The following is a 9477-nucleotide window of genomic DNA, read 5'->3' as shown; positions in this document are numbered from 1 at the left end:
AGAATGTCTGCGAGTCCTAAAAGATGTTGCTGAGTGCCTTTAAGTAAGGGTTTTAGGACTTGCGTTGCGAGTCCTAAAATGATGTTTTTAGGACTCGCGCTGTGAGTCCTTAAAGAATGTCCGCGAGTCCTAAAAGATCTTGCTGAGTGCCTTTAAGTAAGGTTTTTAGGACTCGCACTGCGAGTCCTAAAAGAACGTCCGTGAGTCCTAAAAGATCTTGCTGAGTGCCTTTAAGTAAGGTTTTTAGGACTCGCGCTGTGAATCCTAAAAGAATGTCCGCAAGTCCTAAAAGATCTTGCTGAGTGCCTTTAAGTAAGGTTTTTAGGACTCTCTTTGGGTGCCCTTAAAAGTTATATTTTTAATTTAAATTTTTTTTATTTATTGTTATTTTAAATTAAAAATTATGATTTAAATTAAACATTTATATACAAATTAATCTAAAAATTTATAGATTAAAATAAAACTTATTAAAATTATAATCGTCTTGACCTTAAAAAATACTACAAAAACACAAAAAAAAATCAAAAGAAATTTATAGTTCTCATTAACATATAATGTAAGCTAACTTATAACATCTTTCAACATTATCAATAAAAATAAATAAATAAATACATAAAAAAACTCAAACCACCTCTAAGTCCTAATAACAATCTAAATATTTTAATTTGATACTCTATTAATGGATCTTACAATAAAATTGTTCTAATTTTACATTATTCATAAAAAGGACAAACCAAATGGTATATGAGAAGTGTGTGTGACACTTGTACCCTTCTCTCCCGCAGATACATTAGCTCTTCCTTCAGCTCCTCTGGCAGAAAGAGCTCCAATGCCAGTTGATGGAAAAATTGTAAATAAATAAATCATCAATATCATGCATGCTATGAGAGATCTAAAATTCCCTATGAGAGAAAAATATAGATGCTAAGCCCAACTACGGATTCATATATGAAATTGGTTTCTCAAATAAATTTCACGGATACTGCTAAGCTAATACAACTTAATTTTTTTGAAAAAAGCTAATACAAGACTTAATCGACACACTTGTTTCTGAAATTGCATTCATGAATGTAACAAAATCTTTTTTGCACCTACATTAGCAAGCACTCCGTACAAAAATATTCTGCAACTTACACAATATATAATGAATTGTAGAAAAAAAGTACGGTTTTCATGTATTTAGAAATACAAAAATAACTACATTAAAAAATGGTGCATCTTCACCATGCAGAAATCCGACTGAAAGTCTGTGTCTCACATTGTCTACTTCTAATCATCAAGACCTAAAAAGACATAACATAATTGGTGGTATCTACCAACAAAAACAATTTATGTAAAAACAGTTCAATTATACATGCATACTCATTTAAATACAAACATGCAAACATAAACATGTATTCATTTTCTAAACTTGCCTGACTGAAATACCATAAGTTTCCCTCTAGTACTCTTCATAGCTAGGAAGGCAGCCTAAAAACAGCCTAAAAACAGTGAGCAAAAGTAATATTAAAATGCATGTTTTGATATACAAATATTAATTGATGTTATATCATCATGTGAAGCATGCCGTATTCCAAATTCTTGTAGCTAGCACAAAGTAACTCACATAATTAGTCTCATTTTGGTTAAATATTTTAAATTAAATCCAGAAAATACTATTTGTAACATAAGACACCTAGGATCTCGGTGTTGTTTTCAAGTCAAATGAGAAAATGCATGTGTTAAAATTTCCCCAATGATTCTAGCCTAATTAGATACAACCAAGTCTAACTGCATCAATTTTATAGAAAACAACAGCACTGAAAAGTCAAAGTTGATTCCAACTTTGCCTACCCCTACTAAAGCAATAACTCTTTAAGAAAATAATATACCAAATTTGTATAACTCTATACGAGTCTAAACCTCATATGCTTCCTCTGTGTATGTATTTGACTCTATCTACATTTATGCAGTAATGAAATGCCATCAACTTAATACATCACAATTAAGCAGCAAAACTCGTGAGCACCTATGTATATACATATTAAAATCTTACAAGAGATCCAAGCAGATAACAGAAGCAACCAATATATATTATACCATCAACTTAAATAGATAATATATATTCATTACTTAAACCCATATATACATACAAACAAACTGAAACATGAGAGAACAAATAAACAGATCAAAAAATAAAAGACAGGTCTGAAATTTACCATCCTAAGCCATAGTCTATCATTGGACCCCACAGGAAGAAAAAGATGGGCAAACGTGTTAGAATATCAGTTTCTACAATATTGGACCCCACACAAATGATGGTCGTTACATAGTCTATTTTATATTCATGTAATGTTTATATAAATGTCTGCCAAGTAAAGAGGTGGCCTTAATTATATGTAATACATAACATTTCGATTGACTATATAAAACATGCTTAAATGTGTCTCAGAGCCTTTAGATTTTGGAGCCTAATATTAAGATTATAGGATAAAACTTGGGACTTTCATCAAACATGTGCTATGAAAGAAAATTGTAGAACATGCATAAATTGCTATAATGATATAATCACACAACATAATCAACTGAGCAAAGCACAACATCAATTAGCAGAAATATACTACATGAAAATTTAACAAAAAAATAGGTTACAAAAAAAAAACATATTACATGAAAACTAAAACATAGTAAAATACACATCTTGCACTGAAAATAGAAGAAAAAGAGAAAAGCCAACATGTCACCATCTATAGAAAATCAGACAGCATATCCCCTAATTTACTAACCTAGCCATCTGTCACATTCATGTCAAACAAATCAAACAGCACACAAGTTTTCATCCATATATTACCGCAGCACACAAAATTCTCATAACCTACTTCACTAAGACATGCAAGTTCTCAATCTTCCGTTATCACCGCAGCACACAGAATTCTCAGAACCTACTTCACTACGGATGAATATCTAAGATATTCAAACTCCACTAAAGTAATACAATTATCATTCAAAATTGTAAAATATTGAAAATTTTAAAAAAAATCAAATACAACATACCTCTTGCAATTAGCTACCGATCCAATACTTTAAGACCAATCAAAATATTAACCTAAACATTATTATTAACATTATAAACAATAAAAAAGTTAGATGTATGTTCATATCATGTTATTACCCCAAGTCATGTTATTTAAAATTCTATAATCAAGTTAATTATTAATTAGATGGTCAAATGTTAAGATTATAGGAAAAAACAAAGGAAAAAATGTGATGAAGCAATCCATGAAAATCCACATGATAGAAAGCTTCTTAAATAGGCCACTAAATCATATTATAAAAATCATATCTACCAATGAAATTGTATACATTTAAGTTCTTTCCAATATCAAGCAAATAATAAGATTTGTAACATATATTCTCAAATAAAACTCATTCACTATAATGCTACTAAGAGTTCTATCAATTAGTCTGTCATCATTGTTTTCTTAATTAATAGAAGGAAAAAATTCATTTGGAAATAAATAAAATGACAAGTCGATCTATATATATGAACTAAGCAGTTATACTATGGTCAGTCTTTAGTAGTGATCAAGATACATACTAATGCTTCTTTGAAAAATGAAAACTCTCAAATCTTATAAAATACTAAAAAAACATGTCACCCACTAGTTAAACCTTTGTTTCGAAAACAGAAATAGAGCATAACATTACATTTTGGATATTTTGATTAACAAACAAACACTTTTTCACAGAATAGTTGAAGCTGCCAAATTTGAAAAGAATTTGCATGAACTCAACAAATATAAACAACTCAAAAATTAAATTAATAAAGAAAGACGGATAAGATAGTAACATAATCACTAGTTTGGTAACATTGTGTATTTTTGCCACAAAAAATAAGTATATAAGTACAACAAAGTAAAAATATTGAGTTTTTATGTCACCAATTAATTTTTTTTTTAATTTCATTTTTCGTTCAACCATATAAAAATAAAAAAAGAATGAAGACCAACCTATTACAGTGGACTTTATCTTTGATGACTGGTTGACAACCTCCATGCCACTTTGATGGAATAGGTCCAATTCCTTCAAACTCATGAAAGCTCTTAGATTCAGGCAAACACCTACCAAACCAACACTTACTACCCTTGAAAAACACATCATTATTCTCATCTATTACTACATATATTTTTATATATATAATAGATATATATATAACAATCATTATATATAATATGTATAAGAGTTAGTGAGTTGATCGATCAGTGGCTATAACTTATTTGATAATGAGTTAATGAAAGCATCAAAATATAAATTAGTAAATACTCAATCTGGCTTTCTTAATTAATTTAAACCCTCTTTTCTAATTGGTGAATCACGACTTTGTTCAATCCAAAAAATGAAAGTAGTGGGGGCATTTCTATAAACACATAGAGTGCATTAATCATAAATATGAAATGAACAATTTTCAGAAAGATGACACGTTCTTTGTACTGCATTTCCAGAAAGATTATAAACCAAATTAACATCCACACAGAGATATTCTCTGAAACAACTTATTATGCAGAAGAAAGGAAGCACGAGACCCTTTAAATTCATTTATTACAGCAGCAAAAAAATTAAGTCCAGGGAAAATGGCGGATATATCAAAATGAACAAAATGAAATAACCAACACAAACACTTTCAAATAAAAAATAGATAATCATAACTGAAACAGATGAATCATATACTTGAGGTTATTACTGATCCTTCAATTTGTAATTGTTGAGATAATAAATGTACTTTACATTTAACCTTTTTAATAGGATAAGACATTTGCCCTTTTATCGTAGATAGCATGGAAGTGACAAACTTACCAGGGCATTCCACAAGTCAACCCATTGCCAAGTACCTTCACCAGGAGTCCTATAGGGCACCCTTGGAGTTCCAATAGGCATCATTCCAATTTGTGCTCTTGTTGGTTTATGATTACTGGTCCTAAAAGCATAAGTAGTATGGATCATCGCTGAATCAACCAATTTAGAATTTAAAATAGTCCTCGAAGTAAATTTTTTCCACACAAAGAGATAACATGTTATAACTATTCATTAAAATAAATTGAGTATAGCCACTAGCTGCTTCTGCATATAAACTCAAATTAATTCGAAGAGTACAATGGTTGAAGGATAATGTGAAGCTGCTAATCAGAAGGTATATAATAACAACAACAATGATAATGAACTCATCTTTGCATTCAAATATAGTTCAAAAAATTCTAAAGCTTTCTGAAATAAGTCTACAAGACCCAGATGTCGAATATGCTAAATTTTAGCACACACCACCGAATTGCCAATAATAATAATACGTAGCAAAAGTACACAAATCTATATACCAAATTACCAAGGCTGAAGACTCTTATGAACTTTTCCATAGAATTTAGCAGTCAAGTTGGTTTTTCCAGCACCAAAAGTGCCTTAAAAAAACAAAATTAGACCCTAAATTTTTACCTATATAAGTTGAATAAGATCACGAAGAGCAAAGCAATGCACATACATGAAGATTGAAGCTTTAACCCCGAATAAAGCTTTGTTCCATAATTGCCATAAACAAACAAAAGAATGAAAAAGACTCAATTTTGAAGAAATCCCAGTAAGGAAAAATGAAAAAGATAGAAACCCCATGAAAGATAAAGAGAAAGAACCTTGGAGGCGGGAGAGCGAGTCTGACTTGGGGATGAATAGTTGTCTGGAAAGAGACCGCCATTTCGATAGAGAGAGAAGGGGGTCACCCCCAATTGAGATTGAAGACGAGGTCGGAGAAGAGAGCTCTGAGTCTCGGAGCAGAGACCACCGTCGCGACCCCGACGAGGCCACCGCTCCACCAGCTGCGAGAGCTTGAGGGGCATACCTCAGATTGTTCAATGCCCCAACATTTACTTGTCCAAAAGTACGATCCTGGAGGCTTCTGCTCGCGGCGGAGAACGGCAACGAAGGGCTCGCGAGGCTGGAGTTTCAGCGGTGTCTGGAACTCCTCATCCGGTGTCTGCACGCCGGCGACCATCGGAGGGCAGCCGTTCGGGCCTAGCAGAGCAGAGAGCATGTGTGAGAGAGAGAGAGATGGAGAAAGGCAAGTGTGGATCAGGTAGGGTGGGAGAGAGAAAGGGATTTGGCTGATTTATTTATTTTATAAATAAAAATAAGAGTATATTATTTAGATAAAAAAATGTGATCATAAAACTCCCAATTTTATATTCCTAATATTATAAAAAATAATTTTAAAAATTAAAACTATACAAATTCTCTTAAAACTTATAATAATTGTTACATAAAATAATTTTATGCTCTTTTACTTAACAATTTTAAGGACTTGCTTTGAGAGTCATTAATATTTTTTTAGGACTCGCAAAGCGAGTCTTTAAAAGTCATCATTCCTAATTTTTCAGCTCAGGTGTTTTTAGGAGTCCTAAAAGAGTATTAAGGACTCCCAAAGCAAGTCCTTAAAATTATTAAGTAAAACACTTATTTTTTAGCCCAGATTTTTTTAGGACTCGCATATTTTTTTAGGACACTCATTGCGAGTCCTAAATTGTGTTTTTTCAGGACTCTCAATGAGTGTCCTAAAAACTCCATAAATATTTTTAAGGATTTGTATTTATGTGTGTGTCCTAAAAAAGTGTCCCGTAAATGGTATTTTGTAGTAGTGATAGATAAAGTGCTTGAACGTTTCTCAATGACAAATTCCAAGAAAGGGCATCTACCGTCTCGTCATGGAATTCATCTCTCAAAGAAGCAGTCTCCCCAGACTCCTGAAGAGGAAGATGTAATGAGAAAAGTTCCTCACACATCTGCAGTTGGAAGTCTGATGTATGCCATGTTGTGTACTAGACTAGATATCTGCTATGTAGTGGGAGTAGTGAGCAGGTATTAGTCAAACCCAGGACCCGAACATTGGATAGCAGTTAAGTATATCCTGAAGTATTTAAGGTGGACTAAGGATTATATGTTAGTCTACAAGGGTGGTGTTCTGAGCCCTGTAGGCTACACCGATTCAGATTTTCAGACTGATGTCGATGATAGGAAGTCTACTTCTGGAATGGTGTTTACTCTTAGGGGTGGAGCTGTGATTTGGAGAAGTGTAAATCAGTCTGCAATCTTAGATTCCACCATGGAGGCTGAGTGCATAGTCGTGTCAGAAGCAGCTAAGGAAATAGTCTGGCTAAAGAAGTTCTATTCGGATCTTGGTGTTATTCCAGAAAGGGATAAACCACATGTGTTGTTTTGTGACAATACAGGAGCGATAGCCAACTCGAAAGAACCTCGAAGTCACAAGAGGAGTAAGCATATAGAAAGGAAGTATCACATTATTCGAGAATATGTGGCCAAGGGAGATATGAAGGTTATGAAGATTGCAAACGAAGACAATCTTGCGGATCCGTTTACAAAGACACTACCAGAAGCTACATTTAATAAGCATATCAAAGAAATGGGATTAGTAGAATTAAGGCATTAGTTACAATTAGTGTAAGTGGGAGTTTGTTGAGGTTTTATGCTCTAATTAAAACCCAAATTCTTTGTAGTCTCATTTTATTATCAATAAAAGAATAGAAATCATTTTTTGACTTGGTTAATCACTTTGCTCACATGTTTTATTTTCATGATTATTTATTTAATATAAACTTCTATGAAATCGCGAGCATATAGCTAATCTTATTTATAGTGACGTAATCACAGTGGAATATAAATATGATTATATGTTCAAAATAAGTTAGACCTAAGATTAGTCAGTGCACCGGATTTACACTGACTTGTCAATCTACGATATGATCTACTTACACATTACAGTGTTATGTTCTTTCCAGAACCTTAGCAAAGAAGATAAGATCAGATGTATTTGTTACATCGGACAGGACCGATATTGACAGTTGATAAGATTAGTAAACATACCGTTATTATCAATTCTAGTCATATCATATAGTTGACCATAGGTCAATTCAATCTCAATTCTGAGTGGTTAGTATTCTAACTGATTGTATTATTTGAGTTCTTTGACTTGTTCGTTACCAGCTTACCCTACGGACTAGCCCATACTTACATCTTGGGAACTCGGTAGTATAATTGAGTGGGAGTGTTAATCATAGATACGAACATCTATAGCTTCTGATGAAGAAGTGAAACGATGGTTTCCTTTTAGTTTGGTTCAAGGTGTTAAATGATAGAGATCTCATTTCAGTAATTAAATTAGTTTACAAAAATATCATTTACAAGGAACTAAGTGTTTTAATGATAAAATACAATGAGGGGTAAAATGGTATTTTAGTTCTATCTCATTGTAGATCGTCTATAGAGGATTGAGTGACAATTTTGGTTGTAACAATTGATAATTAATAGCGTATCTATATTTGTTATAGAGCGTTCTATGAATTCTAGAGTGCAATTCCGAGTCTATAGTGGAGTCACAAGGAATTAATAAGTTAGTAAATTTATTTGTTAGATTTATGATAACTTATTGGAGCTTGATTTCATAGGCCCATGGACCCCATTATACCTTGGATAAAATCATCTAGATAGTCTCAATTAATTGATTTAATTATCAATTAGAATTATCAAAATTGACCACGTCAATTTTGGATAGTTTCACAGAGTTATGTAATTTTGAGAAGAAAAGAGAAATTATGGCATATTTATTAATTAAGATAAATTGGTATCTAAATTAATAAATAAGTTGAAATAAAAGTTCAAATTATAAATAATTAATTTGATAAATGATTTAAATAATTATTTAATTAATTAAATCAATAGAAAATAATACAGGGCCTGTTTTTAAGTCCAATGGGCTTATAATCAAATGGGAAATTTCACGAGCCTAAAGCCCATGATAATTTTTACCTAGGGCTTCAAATTGGCTATTATTTTTTTTATTTTTTAATTAAATTAAATGGCCTAATTGAGTCTATAAAAGAAGTGCTTAGAGAGAAGTCAAAACATAAGTTTAATCACTGGTTTTTTGATAGTTTTACATTCTCTCTAAACACAAGTCATTTTCTAAGCCTCTTTGATTATTTTCTCTTCTTCTTCTCTGTATCTATCTCATGTGTTGAGAATTGCCCACACTAGTATAGGTGATTCTAAGGATACATTGGAAGGCTGTGAAGAAAATAGAAGATCGGTTCAGTTTCTTGATAATACTCTGGGACAGAGAGGATACAAGAGTTAGAGAAACTGAAGGAATGACTCTTTAATTCCGCTGCGTATACTGTAAGTATTCTATTCATTGTTTCTCTTTGAATTCAATTTTAGAAACATGTTTTAGGCTATCTCGTATTAATTTGTTTAATATTAGATATACATGAAAATAAATAAAGATCCTGTATAAGTTTTCCTAACAAGAAGTTGGTAGAGTTGAATAGCTTATCTTAGAATACACATTTTCATAAACACGTGATTCACGCCGTTCAGCAACACCATTTTATTGCGGAGTCCTTGGGGTAGTTGCTTTAGGCAATTCTCCATGTTTAATTAAAT

The 9477-nt window shown here is 32.1% G+C and overlaps 1 long non-coding RNA gene across 3 annotated transcripts; it reads right to left on the bottom strand.

The window, feature by feature from the left end:
- Positions 1-518: 518 nt before the first annotated feature.
- LOC133782412 (uncharacterized) lies at positions 519-6112 on the bottom strand. Of its 3 annotated transcripts, XR_009870493.1 has the most exons (5): positions 5510-6112; positions 5357-5429; positions 4834-4954; positions 3990-4100; positions 519-3085 (listed from the first exon to the last, which is right to left on the bottom strand). It is a non-coding gene; the product is annotated as an uncharacterized LOC133782412 (long non-coding RNA). The 3 variants fall into 3 exon arrangements; XR_009870494.1 differs by lacking the exon at positions 5357-5429 and having other exon boundaries at positions 5464-6112; XR_009870492.1 differs by having other exon boundaries at positions 3990-4954.
- Between the last annotated feature and the right edge of the window lie 3365 nt (positions 6113-9477).

This window comes from Humulus lupulus, chromosome 6 (assembly GCF_963169125.1).
Source record: "Humulus lupulus chromosome 6, drHumLupu1.1, whole genome shotgun sequence".
NCBI lineage: Eukaryota > Viridiplantae > Streptophyta > Magnoliopsida > Rosales > Cannabaceae > Humulus > Humulus lupulus.
Note: the sequence above shows the minus strand (reverse complement) of the source record. Positions and strands in the feature narration are given on the sequence as shown.